The sequence below is a fragment of the Panulirus ornatus genome, chromosome 62, assembly GCF_036320965.1.
Source record: "Panulirus ornatus isolate Po-2019 chromosome 62, ASM3632096v1, whole genome shotgun sequence".
NCBI classification, from domain to species: domain Eukaryota; kingdom Metazoa; phylum Arthropoda; class Malacostraca; order Decapoda; family Palinuridae; genus Panulirus; species Panulirus ornatus.
In genome coordinates this window covers 11,966,238-11,984,106 of record NC_092285.1, presented here as the reverse complement: position 1 = coordinate 11,984,106, position 17,869 = coordinate 11,966,238, and the positions used below count along the sequence as shown (strand labels likewise).

Here is a 17,869-nt window from a genome sequence, read left to right as displayed (position 1 = left end):
ACACCACCGGCGTCCGCCCACCACCGGTCACTGACACCACTCAGGCACTCTACCACCACCCACCACTCACATCAAACTTCCCCACCTTCTTGTACTTACTCAAATACTCCGGCATTAATCATAGGCTTTTGCCCAACTCCATTATTGGCACGATGTTCTAGAGTGCTGACGTGAAGCCCATACCGATTCACACTAACAGGATATACTCAGTAAAGTTACTTAGAAGAATGGTGAATGTATTGCTAATATCTTTGTTGGTATGAAATTATATCTTGTACTATTAAAGATAATTTCTTTTTCGAGAATAAATACTTCTTGACATGTCGCAATTACGGAGGAACGCAACAAAACCACCCAAGCTAAAGTCCTAAGCTCTGATATCACAATGTTACTAAATTTGTCGAATTATCTTGTATCAGGTGAGGCATATCCTAACCATTAATTGATGTGAGTGGTCGTCAACACTACTTAGTGGAATGGGGAGGTAATATACATACCAACACAAGAGTGGAATGCAACAACACATGACATATACACCACGGTGAAGTTTATGGAAGTACAGGAAGATGAGGTAATAACTAAACAGCAAGACAGCTCAACGTTGAACCGTGGGACACACAAAACTCCCACAGAATGACGGACTTCGACAGCCACCCCGCCATCAACTTTTACACCGTGGTCGGATGTGGTCCTCCTACTGCATATCCCCACCTTAATGTGTCTCACTTCCTCTGTGTATCACTTGCCTCGGTCATGCCATGCACCTGGATGATTATATACTTTTCCAAGTCGCGTTATTCAGAGTATCAAGCTAAACAGGACCGACATGATCAAATATATCCATTTTTTTCCTACAATCATCTTCATAAGTATCATATTCAGCTGCTATATAGTACGTGTAAACAACGGTCAACAACAGGCATTTACGGGTATCATCCATACATGTTTATGTGTAGGTTACATATAGAGTTTGAGCACTCCTATAGGTGTTAATTCAAAGACAGCCATAGAGGATAGGCTTTCTGTATCCACGCTCGTATATGGAGAGTAGGCTTTCTGCATCCACACTCAAATCTACACTTTAAACAGGTGACCAAATATAACTGATCTACCCAATGTAATTCGACAAGTCTGTTACAAAAAAAAAAAAAAAAAGTATTACGACCGTCCACAGGTGTTGATCGCACCTCACCAAAGGCACAGTAATCGTTCACGTAGTCTAGAAATGGCTGAGTGAACGACTACAATTACATGCCAAGATTCGACCTTCACTCGTCCGGCAGAGAAACTATTATAGTGATAGATGGGTTTATGTATGGCGCGCACTCATCACTAAGACGACTACATGCAACATGGGATGGTTCACAGTTCCACAAACAGGCACAGTTCAGCAAGCCAAGATATGAACGTATTTCCAACACGCCAACACATGATGTAAGGACTTAAAATCTCTAATCAAGTAATGATTCCCCTAAAAATTCTTATAATCAAAACAAACCAGCTCAAGACTGGCTATCGCAAAATAGTGAATCGTTACCCTACCGGGTAAAATGGAATTCATCACAAGAACTGCTAACTTAGCTCATGTCCCTTTCAATAATAACCTGTTCCACGTTCCACATGACATTCCCGTTACCTTATTTCCAAATGCTACTTTTGTATGAGGCTAAACGTTCACTCACTCGCCCGCTAAAAACAATGACATCACTTAATTCTTGTAACTCCATCCCCCACTGGAGACACACATCATATCTTTATCCATGCTCTACCTTCAGCGAGCACTGAGATAGCCAACCTTCCTACATCATCTAGTTCAATAGCAACTCTCCAACTATAAAACACACTGTTACATCATTATGATTAAAAATTACTATGGATACATCCATGTTAATAGGTAACGTTATCTTCACCCTCTCAAGAAGGACGGGAGCAGAGCTACGGACTCGATATATACCTCAAATTTTCGGAAGTCTACATGACATCAGATCAGATGGACGATAGACAATCTAAAGATGGAAATTAAGGTCGGTGGGGGTTATATTGTGTAAATACATGCCACAATTTGGTTACAGTACATATCATACTCGTCTCAGATCATATACAAGTGAGGCTTGTCATATCCTCATGGAGGATATATCGTACATACATCTAGGTGTAATGTATGAGCGGGAGAACTGGTGAGGGAGGAGCAAGTCAGCAATGTTCCGGCGCTTGCAGTCGTTCACCATAATGCAACGGAGAATGAGGCGCTTGCTACACCTACGTCTCCAATGACCATATATACACAGATCATCTAAATCACAACTACAACATCCAGGGTAAAACAACAGTAATTCAATCCTGCTTCTTATACAGAGGAGTCAAGATCCCACGGGAAAATATACATCTGGACAGGAAGCCAGAGAATAAACAAGAGCTTCAACATACATACATTCTATTGCATGAGCTCCAGCTAACAAGACAGTTGGCTGTTTTCGTCTCTCATAGAGAGAGATGAGCCTTTCCCAACTAGCAGCTACGTTTGGCGAAGAGGTGTGTGTACAAAATACAACAAAAATAGCAATGATCATCAATTCCGACTGGACAATACCCGGGCAATCTTAAAATACAACTCATGTATTAGAAAGAAGCAAAACCAATCGCGTTCGAACTTCCAGTTGGTGTGGATAATACCAGCGTCACAATTCCTGCTAGTAAAGCCTTTACAAAGAGCATCAAATGTACATAATGAGACGGTGACACAGAGCTGTTTATATATGAAAACCATTTTCTCCTAATGTCAGGAACCCTTCACTTCTGATCCTATAATGGAACAGTTTCGTTTAAGATTCCACCTGTTCCTATAGTTCCTCTCTCACGATTACACTGGCGCCTTTATGGTACCCAATTCCACTACTCAATCTTTCACATATAATCACTGGTGTCCATTACCCATTTCTTTTTTGCAGACCAAGTATCTTTTGCCTACCATGAACGCTGCACTTTGTGAAAACACAAGTCTATGACTCTATACAAAAATGCAATCAGCGAACAAGTCTAGAATGTTGTCTCTAGATCCACTTTCTCCGGGTTATTGTTCCACGTCAACCAATAATATCACTTACAACACTATTGACTCCCAACGGTTGCTTTCAATTGATCCATTACACCTGTCTTCTAACTATCGCCAGTATGGCAACACACGTCACTAAATTATAAGATGGTCACACACATACACACACACAACGTAACATATTCCTTTCTAGTACGTACGGTAAAATAAAAACTACCTAAGTCTGTTATTTGTCCTAAATATTTAGTAATAGAATGACTGGCTACATTACTCATCCTCTTCTCCTAGAAAAATATATATAAATAATGGTGAAATGGCAACATTATTATGACGCTCAACCCATCCACCAACATGAGACGCAGGCGAGCCCTGCCAAGCGATCTAGGAAGGGTTGTAACAACACGGATTTCCTACATGACCTTCAAGGGTATAGTTCCCTGGTGCTTCCTTGTGCAGACTTTACTCCACATCACACACACACACACACACACACACACACACACACACACACACACACACACACACAAACAAACGTTCGTGAGGATTTCAAAACACAATTTCATCTCCGCTGGTGTAAGATGAGTCACCATCATCTCTTATTAAAATAATCCTACAAGACAGTTATGGTTTACAGCGTATTCCCAGCGACAAAGACAGTAGCTGGCGCTGAAGAAGGATGTACTGACATTAAAATTCCCAACTTGTGGACATGGCGTCACACCCTGCTAAACCCTCCCTTGTTCTCCATTAGAAAAAAAAGCAAGAGGACTGTAGCGTAGCCTCACTCCAGTCCACTGCATGTGTGTGTGTGTGTGTGTGTGTGTGTGTGTGTGTGTGTGTCTTAACTGCCTCTTAACTACAAACATACCTCACATTCATGGTCATTCACTGCAATATAACAATGGAGAATAACTTTCTCTTGAGGTGGGGTGGGCGAGGGAGGGGCGGGCTCAAAAGCCATATATATGAAAACCTGCAGAATGACCCCCCAGGGGGGGAAGGGGGGGTAAGCTGAGGGGGGGGGGGGGTTTAGGGGGGGGTTAAGCCACGTCTGTCCAGCTGGAGGGTGGTGGTGACGTCAGAGACAAGCTGACATTCGACCTCTTGTGAAAAAGTCGAGATGGGGGAAGCTGCTGTCGCCGCCACCCGCAGACGACCCACGATTAATATTTACGTTCCAGAGTGTTCCCTGGGGGCAGGATGGAACAAGCAGAGACATCACCACTTTCTTAATGTTACGCGCTACTGTAGTGTTCCTGGCCACAATGTTACGCGCTACTGTAGTGTTCCTGGCCACAATGTTACGCGCTACTGTAGTGTTCCTGGCCACAATGTTACGCGCTACTGTAGTGTTCCTGGCCATAATGTTACGCGCTACTGTAGTGTTCCTGGCCACAATGTTACGCGCTACTGTAGTGTTCCTGGCCACAATGTTACGCGCTACTGTAGTGTTCCTGGCCACAATGCTACGGCTACTGTAGTGTTCCTGGTCACAATGTTACGGCTACTGTAGTGTTCCTGGCCACAATGTTACGGCTTCTGTAGTGTTCCTGGCCACAATGTTACGCGCTATTGTAGTGTTCCTGGTCACAATGTTACGGCTACTGTAGTGTTCCTGGCCACAATGTTACAGCTACTGTAGTGTTCCTGGCCACAATGTTACGGCTACTGTAGTGTTCCTGGTCACAATGTTACGGCTTCTGTAGTGTTCCTGGCCACAATGCTACGGCTACTGTAGTGTTCCTGGCCACAATGATACGCGCTACTGTAGTGTTCCTGGTCACAATGTTACGCGCTACTGTAGTGTTCCTGGCCACAATGCTACGGCTACTGTAGTGTTCCTGGCCACAATGTTACGCGCTACTGTAGTGTTCCTGGTCACAATGTTACGGCTACTGTAGTGTTCCTGGCCACAATGCTACGGCTACTGTAGTGTTCCTGGCCACAATGTTACGCGCTACTGTAGTGTTCCTGGCCACAATGTTACGGCTACTGTAGTGTTCCTGGCCACAATGATACGCGCTACTGTAGTGTTCCTGGTCACAATGTTACGCGCTACTGTAGTGTTCCTGGCCACAATGTTACGCGCTACTGTAGTGTTCCTGGCCACAATGATACGCGCTACTGTAGTGTTCCTGGTCACAATGTTACGGCTACTGTAGTGTTCCTGGCCACAATGCTACGGCTACTGTAGTGTTCCTGGCCACAATGTTACGCGCTACTGTAGTGTTCCTGGTCACAATGTTACGGCTACTGTAGTGTTCCTGGCCACAATGCTACGGCTACTGTAGTGTTCCTGGCCACAATGCTACGGCTACTGTAGTGTTCCTGGCCACAATGATACGCGCTACTGTAGTGTTCCTGGTCACAATGTTACTGCTACTGTAGTGTTCCTGGCCACAATGCTACGGTTACTGTAGTGTTCCTGGCCACAATGTTACGCGCTACTGTAGTGTTCCTGGTCACAATGTTACGGCTACTGTAGTGTTCCTGGCCACAATGCTACGGCTACTGTAGTGTTCCTGGCCACAATGATACGCGCTACTGTAGTGTTCCTGGCCACAATGTTACGCGTTACTGTAGTGTTCCTGGCCACAATGTTACGCGCTACTGTAGTGTTCCTGGCCACAATGTTACGCGCTACTGTAGTGTTCCTGGCCACAATGTTACGGCTACTGTAGTGTTCCTGGCCACAATGTTACGGCTACTGTAGTGTTCCTGGCCACAATGTTACGCGCTACTGTAGTGTTCCTGGCCACAATGTTACGCGCTACTGTAGTGTTCCTGGTCACAATGTTACGGCTACTGTAGTGTTCCTGGTCACAATGTTACGGCTACTGTAGTGTTCCTGGTCACAATGTTACGCGCTCCTGTAGTGTTCTTGGTCACAATGTTACGGCTACTGTAGTGTTCCTGGCCACAATGCTACGGCTACTGTAGTGTTCCTGGCCACAATGTTACGGCTACTGTAGTGTTCCTGGCCACAATGTTACGGCTACTGTAGTGTTCCTGGTCACAATGTTACGCGACTGTAGTGTTCCTGGCCACAATGTTACGGCTACTGTAGTGTTCCTGGCCACAATGTTACGCGTTACTGTAGTGTTCCTGGCCTCAATGTTACGGCTACTGTAGTGTTCCTGGTCACAATGTTACGCGCTACTGTAGTGTTCCTGGTCACAATGTTACGGCTACTGTAGTGTTCCTGGCCACAATGTTACGGCTACTGTAGTGTTCCTGGCCACAATGTTACGGCTACTGTAGTGTTCCTGGCCACAATGTTACGCGCTACTGTAGTGTTAATGGCCACAATGTTACGCGCTACTGTAGTGTTCCTGGCCACAATGTTACGCGCTACTGTAGTGTTCCTGGTCACAATGTTACGCGCTACTGTAGTGTTCCTGGTCACAAAACTGTCGTGTTGCTAGTATGACCCTACGTTCCGCCCAAGCGTCAGGTCAGGCCAGGTCACTTCAAAATCTTGCACCCATAACATTTTCACCCTCTCCAGCAGATGTTAATACGTTTCGTACGTTTCTCTTGCTTCTAAAACGTTTATTCATATCTACAGAAATGTGTAGAATCAATAATCTATATCGAGATGATTCTGTCAACCTTGGCAAATATCGTAATGACTTAACATTCCATATGGGAAATTTTCCTAGAGTGAGCGTGTGTCGGGGCAAGACGCAAGTCTCAAGGTTACCTTCTTGGAACACTGCGTCCGTCACCCACAACCTGTTGTGTTGTGTTCTCCTGGAACATTTACGTCCGTTACCCACAACCAGTTGTGTCTGTTGTGTTGTGTTGTGTTCTCCTGGAACATTTACGTCCGTTACCCACAACCAGTTGTGTCTGTTGTGTTGTGTTCTCCTGGAACATTTACGTCCGTCACCCACAACAAGCTGTGTCTGTGGTGTGTTGTGGAATTCTGCAAGGTTATAAAACACCACAGCTGAAGGTCTAGCTAACAGTAAAAATAATATTACATTAAAATTCTGACATTCTGCATATGGAACTTTTTCAATTACAAAGACAAAAATGTCTTCTGGAAAAATCACTAGACTGATTCACAGTCCACATTAACCACAACTACACAGACACACACACACACACTTATGTACTTCACGTACATCATGTAATGCCATCTCTCGTGTCTCACGTCATAAGAACCTACCAAGTATGATAAAGTTTTGTACGCTTCAATCCATTAATTCTTTTTAAAGCCATTTCAAGATCACTCGCGTAGATTCATCGGTTGTTATAAAGTGTGTCATACAACTACAAGAACTCACAGTCGTTCTGATATAAAGCTGTCAGGTGTGACTGATCACTGGCCCCATCCATAGCTTCGCTCACATCTACTCTTAAAACACCGAGTAAGAACCATTATTCATCATATTCCTTCACTTACTGGTATTTATCTCATTATACACTTCACTACGGATGGCAGAAGCTATGTAAACTATTCAGAAGTGAGGTCGTGGTCGAAGCCATTGATATTGCAAAGCCTAGTACAACATGGAGGTCAGAAAACATACCACAACCTCTAGGTCAACGCGTTTGTGACCTACATCACCTTATGACCTACACACAAAATTACTACCCCTGGGGGGTTGAGCACTCATCACACAGGCTACCTAACCTTACCCTCTGTGGACACAGGCAACCCTAGAATGGCGACCACAATAAGAAACCCTGGTTAATGCAGACCCATGCCCGTAGCGGCCACCACAACCATATTCCCACACAGGTCTGAGAGACATGAGGGGACCCACTGCTCACTTCACACGAAACACTACACCTAACGAATAATATTTCTCAACTTTCTACCTTACTTTACATACGTAAGGAGGTCCTGGTTATTTCTGATATCTATTGTTGTTTAACCATTACCTACACGATCCAATCCCACACGAACAGTACCGTTTAACATTACGACGCCAAAAATTATTAAAATGCTAAATAAAAGTTTGTGTGTATCAAACTTAAATGACGAAAATGGTCAATGTTTGTAAATGAAACATGTAGAAAGTCTTATCACCAGCCAAAAGTGTAAAACACCCAGGTATACTTCACAGGTTCACTTCTCCAATTTAGAAAAAAGTACTAACTTACTGTAAACTAAAGCAACTTTAAATATACATACATATAACACAAACCTGCCCACACATATGAAGTGTGACGAGTTAATTTACTTCCAAGCCAAGTGAGGAGTTTATATCTAAAGGCTTTAAATAATACATGTACATAATCTTTGGTTCATATCAGGCCCAAACTTCCTTCGGGTGGAATGTAATTTTATCAAACTTCCAATGAATTTTGCATGCGTATAAGGGTTTCCATTAGTTCCAAAACTACAGACGATAATTCCAGTAATCTAACATTCTTTTTTTAATATCAGTGATACACTGGCAACCTTTCATTCATCTGGGACGTTTTTGAAGCAAGTGACGTACTAGAACGAGCAGCTAATGGTTTAACTACCTCTTATTCGCCTCCTTTAGCGCCATCAGATAAAACATATCTGGACCTGCATTTACTTAACATGTAGCAGTGTTAGTATATAATATCTATTTCAATATGTTGCAAAACGTCCTCCCTTCTTAACAATGGAATTAGATTCACACCATGAGCTGTATCTTCAACTGTATATAGATAAAATAGCATTAAAATCTTTACCATGGTTTTTTGACTTGAATCAAATTCAACATCTTTAATCAATGATCTAATTACATGATCGTATAACGATTATTTTACCTCTATAACTATTCAGGTTTTGCTACATTCAGCAACATACACATGTTCAAATCTCAAAGCATAAAGGGCAGTGTGAGTACATGATGTCGTCTCATGTCATTCATGAGCTGAACAAGCAATTGCGCCTAATATAAAACCATCTTCCTAGTCACGCACTTCTACATAAACCCATTAAGAATCTTAACCCGCAGCCATGTTTAATACGACTGAAGGGTTTTCCCCAACATGTGAGTGGAGACGTTTTTTACATGACTAAATGAATTGTCCCAGACCACATTTCCCCTCCGGCCGTGTGATGTCTGGACTCGAGCAGCACAAAAACTTGTGTTGCCGACTACGAGGTGACCATGAAATCTGTTTTGGAAGAGGGAAAAACCCCACGGCGTGGACATGTTGAGGCTGAAGTGAAGCAAAAGAGATCACTGTGGTAAGGGCAAGGGGTAACGCAGGACACCCAAGGTCGGCTCTTGAGATAAGGACTTCGCGAGATAAATAGGAACACTTTAGGATAGTCAAATAGGATGTTCAGCGAAGTGAACAAATACATACGAATATGAAGTTATGAGAGAAAACGTCGACAGGGCACTTCAACCCTTACGTATACAGACAGAATCGAACGCTAGAAGTTACAATCGATTTTAATGGAAAGCCAAATACGATACAATTAATAATAATAATAATAATAATAATAATAATAATAATAAATAATAATAATAACAATAATAAAGCAAAGGTACGATTCAAGAGCGTTTTTGGTACATCGTGGAATGGAAATTGGTAGTTCTTGCAAAATATGCAATATGTCATATAACAATGACACTAAACGCAGTGTAAAAAAAAAGAAAAAAAAATATGGCTTCTCGTACAGCAATATTTCCCTGGGAATCTAACGGCAAAGATATGCTGGCTTAGGGGAACTACCCGCATTTTCTTTTTTTTTTTTTCAACATCAGTAAGGACGAGAATTATTCAATGGATTACCGCCAGTGCAACTCTACTTCACCTGCAGCAACATCACTGAAGAAAATAGTGTTCTTAGGTATTATTCCTTTCGTCAAACCAGAAATAATGACAAAAAACTAAGGTGACCGATTCAAATAAAAGCGCATTAATAATACCAAGTCTATCGCTTTGATTTTCGTACAAACGTAATAAAATCACCCTTAACAATTATATACTTCTTAATATATGATCGTTATGATTACATATATACTCGGTATATATATATATATATATATATATATATATATATATATATATATATATATATATATATATATATAAACCACGTCTTCAGGTAAACTAATAGGTAACAAGTTACTTGGCGCTCCCCCAAGTGGAGTACTTAGCCCCTACCTTGTTGGTTGGCCTATTCAATGCATTACTGAAATTGCTTCTACAGGTAACCAGAAATATCACTACTAGTTATGCTGATGATATCCTTGTACACACTAAAGCATGTGAAATGCAAATCGTGCTTAGAAAGGAATTAACAGACCTCTTTGAAGCACAAAGACGAGTTGGCATAAGCACGAGTAGAAATATTTTCCATCAAAAGTGAAATGTGTAAATTAAAACTTGTGTATGGAGAAACTAATAAGATCTACAGATTAAAAGATGAAAATACTTGACTAAGTGACAAGTACTATTAGCATTTTGGCCAACCTGAAGATATTAATTATAAATTTGTGGCCAAAGATCTGGACACAAACTAGAAAACTATGTAATAGGATGAGAATACATAGAGTCTTTTAAAAATAGGGCTAAACAACATAGGCAAAAAATGTCAAAACACCTTATTGTTAATTACAAGATACATGAAACCTTAAGTCTGTGTCCACTTTTTTAAACTTAGTCGGAAAAACTTAACATGAAACTACGTGTTATAAAACATCTACAATAAATTCAGCTTTGTATCATTCCATTTGATAGCAACAACCCTTTGCAACCTCTGCAATCCTTTTGGGCTACTGCCCATAAGATAAGCATAAGGGTAAACTCTTTTAATAAATTTGCCGAGGCTTACCGGACAAATAAAGGAGTCCAGTTTCAGCGAATAATTCCTATAAAGGAGTCCAGTTTCAGCGAATAATTCCTATATAGAAGTCCAGTTTCAGCAAATAATTCCTATAAAGGAGTCCAGTTTCAGCGAATAATTCCTATAAAGGAGTCCAGTTTCAGCAAATAATTCCTATAAAGGAATCCAGTTTCAGCAAATAATTCGTATCTTGCCTTAAGCAATATAAAATCAACATGAACCAAATTCTTGATTACATTGGAATAAATTCTACAACTAGCAGACTTATCTAACAACAAACTTACGTTATGCCACACAACAAGGACTTCTGAATTTTATGAATCAAGCTAGAACAAAAGAAAATTCATAGAAAACGTAATTACTCATGAAATCCAGCACGCGTGATCATTTCCTACACAATTTCAGAGGAAATGACGCTGACACCAAGGTTATTCCAAGTCATATTTAACCATAGACCAGTGAGAACAAAACTCAAAAAACTCGTACACATTCACTAAACTACCTACGTAGGGTATTGCAACTGCAAGAACTTTATCAAACAATGCAAGACCTGTTCTACATAGCTAGGCATTCAATGTCTAATTCAACTTAGACATTCACACTGTAAATCTAAACATGTTCATTATTTTTTGGGCCACTAACCTCATGATGAAGTGACCAACCACACTAGAAGCAACAGCAGCAGCAGTACAATGGTTCCCCTTCGCACACGAGAACTTCCACCTTCCCTCAAGGCCAAACACTTGTTTGACGTTCTTGTCATTCACCAAGTCTTCCCACAACTTCGTCACTTTCTTTGAATATTCCCAAAAAGCCTATAGACGATATGGGTTCACAGGAATATCCCACAAGTTTCAAAAAAAAAAATTATTCCCGAGGCACAAATCACAAGACACCTTTACGCTTCAGCTGTTGGTCCAGCACTGAACCTCTTTCCATTCTCCAATGTTTCTAGGCGGACGACCGCAGAGTTACCACGTTGCCTTTATTGAGATTACTATCAACTAACATGACTGTCAGTGGAACATAGTTGGTAGACGAGTGATGGAATTTTGATTATGTATCTACAGTGATCATACATAAATCTACATGTTTGTAATCACACGCAAAACTGCTTTTAAGTCAGGATTGGGATATCACATTAAAGTTAATAGTAACATGTCATGCATCAACTTTATTCATCATAAACGTGAGAATTCACATCATACATCTTACTGAAAAGAAGGAAATATATAAATAATAAATAATCACTGCTTTGCGCCAACAGGTCAGCTGTATAATCAAAGTTTGTACACTCATACCTGGCAGATGTATGTAAATATACAGCAAACTAAAATATATTTAGTTTCAGACAAGATATTTTCATCATATAATGTGGCGTCCCTTTAGGTTAGTTTGATAACCTTTTAAGCAGTAGGAAAAATCTGGAAAACAAAATTATAACAATTAATGTAACATGGCGACTCAGATAACCTTATAGGCTCCACCCAATTTTACTGTGCCAAACTTACATGTCGGTGTGCGGTGGTGCCGCTACTTCTTTGTCATTTCTCATTAATTTCTAGTATTTATACAAATCTCCCACAAATAGAAGAAAGTCTGATATAGAATAGTTGAGTGGAACATTTTCTTAGCCTTTACCACTTTCTTCCTATTCATTCTGATAAAATACACTACCATTCGTGCATAAATTTTGATAAAAATTACGACGGGTGTCATGTAAATGTTTCTATACTTTATACATAAAAAAAAGTTTGGTAGACTATGGTAAATTCAACTCACCGTTTGCCTGCAGACTAATTAGTAGCGGACGTGACGTGCAAGTGAAGGCACAGAGCAGGGCGGGAGACACTGGCTGGTAAATGAAAGGTATTTGTTTTGGTTGTTGATCTAACCCAAATAACGCACCTTTATGTCGTTTGTTTGAACATAGTGTTCAGCTTCAGGCTGAATAACCCCTGTTACCATCTGACAACATATATACGCACACATACGGACCTTCATGGTGTTGTGGTTAGCGTTGCTGACCATAATTCTCCACGCACCAGCCCGGAGTAGGACACCCCCATACGCTTGTATCTTGGGCGTGGCAGGTGTCCCACACCCAACCCAGGTGTTCATCCTCCTCCCGATGCTGGTCGATCAGTGGGTACCTGGCACACTGGATATAAAAAAAAAGATTTATTGGATTTAAGCAGCTGAAAATATACAGTAACTAGATAACTAAACATGTATGAGATTACGATCAAGGTGGGCTAGAAATTACCACAGTTTGGATAAGTACATGGACGAGGTATATCTGGATATAAAAGGAAACATAGAGAAAATAATATGGTATACATAGTAGGTACTTGATTGAACATTAGTCATGAACATTTACAGTACAACAGTAGTTGGCATACAACGTAGCCTAATAGAAAACTAAGCTACTTACATGCATAGCTATGCACTTGTTCCTAGATTATTCATGAGGTTCACAATGGCAGGTAAAGGGTTATACGAAGTCTTATTAGAACAAGTTGTTTATGGTAAACAACAGTGGTCTTGTGGAGAGGCGTCCTCCATCTCGAGACGAGGTTGTGATGGCAGTTTATTAGCAAACTGTCGTATGAGCTGCTGGTGTTGGTCGGACTGGATTAGAAAGATGAGGGTCTCTTAGTAGTTTGGATATAAAAATAAGGGTGATTCTGTATGCCCTTCTCTGCACCTGGCTGGAGAGGTGTATGTGAGCTTAGGTAGAATAATGAAGATGGTTTAAACATTCCTGAGCTCACTTGGTGGGACGCTAAGTCATTTCAGTGGGCGGAGAAGGTACAAATGGTTATGAGGAAGATGTAATGATAGTGACGACATGACTCACTGTTCAAACCATCTTCTCCAGTGAAACCAAGTGAAATCAGACGAATGAAGTGATAGTCAACTCGATATATCAAGACAGGGTGATCTGAATATTTGTATCTCCTGTCTTTAAGCTAAATAAACTCGTTTAATCTGAGTTTCTTTGCCCAGGAATTATTTTGGTAGCTCGAATCAACACTTTTTTCAGGCAGGGTGACCAAAAGTACACAACGCTATCAAAAACGGGATGAACCAATGAATTGTAACGAGCAAGGAGGATTTCCCTGAACTTAAATATTCATTTGCCACCTATGAGCCCAGTTTGCCTATGTCAGTTTTGATGCTGCAGACGTTTTCATTTGCAAATGTATTTCCCAATCGAATTTTTATATCTTGCAATGCAGCCTACTATCAAGATTAAGATACATAAAAAAAGAGAACCGGTCTCAAGACTGATCCTTATGGTACACCACTTAAGTTTAACGTCTCTGAAACTTGGTCATTAATCACAATCCGTAGTTAACAGGCGAACGACCAGTTTCCTACCCACTTTATTACAATACCATCAATGACATGCAACTTAATATTTGCAAGTAATCTTAGATGCATAAAATTATCGGATGCCTTTTGAAAATCATGGTAGACTACGTTAACAATTTCATTTTCGGCAGATATGAGCCATTTCGTCGTAAACCATGCTGACACTCGCTAAGGTTTCCCTGTATATCTATTTGCATTTAGTTCAAGCATGTCCTTGGCTTAAATGTCAATTCTTTGAAGAACGTTCTCCTCTCTTAACAGTAAAAGTGGACTCGGGCCATGGGTTGCGTCTTCCATTGTACGTATCACCATCGACTTACCATACAACCAACCAATTAATGTTGGTCTCCAGAGTCGACAAGGGATGAATAAAGTCAAGAGATATAGGTGGTAAAGTTTATTAGGTATTGATAATATAAAACTGTACAAGAGACGCATCAGGTGATGATGTGAGGGTTGTTTGAGTGGCAGACATAGCTCCAGCCAGCCAACACTATGGGTTCAGTTGCACTCGTTCGTGATAAAAAGGTACGAGGACATGACCATATCTGTCGTGTCCAATATATGGCCACAAATGTACTTTACTACATTGTGAATTGTGGTCATAAAAGGCCTTCGAAAAACTACAAGTGAAAATGAAAACCCACTATATTCCTAATCATTACGTTAATCAAATTATAAACAAAATGTTATTTATGTATATATCAACGTCAAGTTACTTATCTCTATAGAGTACAATTATCTGGCTGCCAAGTTTTTGGTATACACCCTGATCCAACTCATTAAACAAATCCTATTTCAATAATCCATGCATTCTTGATCATGTATGTACAAGGGAGCCTGAAATATATATATCTCTCTCCGTACATGGAGACCACTTTCCAAATCACCCTTCTTTCCGAGTGTTTCTATTATTTGTATATACAGTATATCGTAGTTCATGAGGTAGGTTGGTAACGGCTGTGCATGACAACGCCACCAAGGGGCGCTGGGCTCTCTCGTGCCATCACACTCCCTATCGCCACCAGGCTGGTTCACACTAATCTCTCTCTCTAACGCATTTAAGACTAACTTCAAAATTCTGCCATTAGGAAGAGCTAGCACAAAAAATCTCAGCGTATCGTGCTTCACTCACTATACTTTTCCCTGCCGTCACACACACACAATGTAGTATAATCACTCTAACAATAAGCCTAAGTTATTTAGGTAGATACTGCCTGAACTTAGGAATAAATCTGTTTAAGAACAATATTCATCACCTTTTTATTACACTCTCTGTATTACCAATGATGCCACATTACATTGTAATGCAGCCCATCTACTGGTCCTCATATAAGTGGCCATGGAAGATGCTATCACTAACACAGGTCAGATATTCACTAAGTTATGCATCAAATAAACATTTTATAGATATTGTTTGCAGCCGTTCTAGTTGCAATATATAAGTATTCCTTTCCATTCGATTATACAAATAAGATATGAGTAATGCAAGACCAACAGATTCGTTAGTGACAATCAATATTCAGTAAACTTGGAAAGAAATTTATCTTTTAATGCCCTATGATAAAAAAAAACAATCAATAATTCCACAAGGGAATATGGCTTATTTGTTGTGGAAACAACGGATCTATATCAACTCTACGGCTATAAAATCATAATGACATCAAACAAGTTATGATAACTTCAACGCAGACATCTACAAGTAAACCTAAATCAAAAGTACCCAAGAAAAGTCTTCAGGTTCCACAACAGACGCCTTGTCTCAAATGTCCACAAGAAAATCCCTATAATACATACATCCCAACTCTGCAAGTACAATCACCCTATTTGCTCATGACATAATGAACACTTCTGAATACCTCCACTTTCTTGTAGGCCTGTTCAATTCTAATTAACACAAAGTCCACATGATCTTATACCAATATATATATATTTATATTTCATTTATTATACTTTGTCTCCCGCGTTAGTGAGATAGCAGTATATATATATATATATATATATATATATATATATATATATATATATATATATATATATATATATATATATATAAAGAGGGGCAAGTATGAAGTCTGTTGGGGATGAGAGAGCTTGGGAAGTGAGTCAGTTGTTGTTCGCTGATGATACAGCGCTGGTGGCTGATTCATGTGAGAAACTGCAGAAGCTGGTGACTGAGTTTGGTAAAGTGTGTGAAAGAAGAAAGTTAAGAGTAAATGTGAATAAGAGCAAGGTTATTAGGTACAGTAGGGTTGAGGGTCAAGTCAATTGGGAGGTAAGTTTGAATGGAGAAAAACTGGAGGAAGTAAAGTGTTTTAGATATCTGGGAGTGGATCTGGCAGCGGATGGAACCATGGAAGCGGAAGTGGATCATAGGGTGGAGGAGGGGGCGAAAATTCTGGGAGCCTTGAAGAATGTGTGGAAGTTGAGAACATTATCTCAGAAAGCAAAAATGGGTATGTTGGAAGGAATAGTGGTTCCAACAATGTTGTATGGTTGCGAGGCGTGGGGTATGGATAGAGTTGTGCACAGGAGGATGGATGTGCTGGAAATGAGATGTTTGAGGAGAATGTGTGGTGTGAGGTGGTTTGATCGAGTAAGTAACGTAAGGGAGATGTGTGGAAATAAAAAGAGCGTGGTTGAGAGAGCAGAAGAGGGTGTTTTGACATGGTTTGGGCACATGGAGAGAATGAGTGAGGAAAGATTGACCAAGAGGATATATGTGTCGGAGGTGGAGGGAACGAGGAGAAGTGGGAGACCAAATTGGAGGTGGAAAGATGGAGTGAAAAAGATTTTGTGTGATCGGGGCCTGAACATGCAGGAGGGTGAAAGGAGGGCAAGGAATAGAGTGAATTGGATCGATGTGGTATACCGGGGTTGACGTGATGTCAGTGGATTGAATCAGGGCATGTGAAGCGTCTGGGGTAAACCATGGAAAGCTCTGTAGGTATGTATATTTGCGTGTGTGGACGTAAGTATATACATGTGTATGGGGGTGGGTTGGGCCATTTCTTTCGTCTGTTTCCTTGCGCTACCTCGCAAACGCGGGAGACAGCGACAAAAAAAAAAAAAAAAAAAAAAAAAAAAAAAAATATATATATATATATATATATATATATATATATATATATATATATATATATATATATATATATATATATATTTCTGAGTCCACAGGGAAAATGAAACACGGTAATTTCCCAAGTGCACTTTCATGTAATAATCACATTATCAGGGGAAAGTGCACCTGGGAACTTGTTTCATTTTCCCCGTGGACTTCAAAAAACCAAATATCCCTTTCCCCTTTCTTAAATATGCCTGACAAATTAACAAAACATACAATCGGATTTACAATTTGTATACAAATCTCCCAGTTTGAGATCTATCAATCTACAGACATCAAGTCCAGAATAAGCTCAATGATCACAGTAACTTACAGAAGTACAATACAATCACTGACCCTGATAACTTACAAGGTTAAAATGAATCTAAGATTATGGTCTACTTCACTATGAGCACTTCTCCACTTAAAGATGCCTTACCAAGTATGTAAAGGGATTAATGAATAGTGTCAACATCCCATGTATTGCTCTGGGTTACTACACCCTTAACTTTGGCCACTGTTGCTTCCTAGATTAACACAG

The 17,869-nt window shown here is 40.3% G+C and overlaps 1 protein-coding gene across 1 annotated transcript in view; it reads right to left on the bottom strand.

Annotated features, from left to right (window-relative positions):
* LOC139745755 (protein toll-like) overlaps positions 1 to 11,772 on the bottom strand; it is a 37,357-nt gene extending 25,585 nt beyond the window's left edge. The window contains exon 1 of the mRNA XM_071656277.1: positions 11,490 to 11,772. The gene's annotated coding sequence lies outside the window, so the exon portion shown is untranslated. The remainder of the gene's footprint in view (positions 1 to 11,489) is intronic.
* Between the last annotated feature and the right edge of the window lie 6,097 nt (positions 11,773 to 17,869).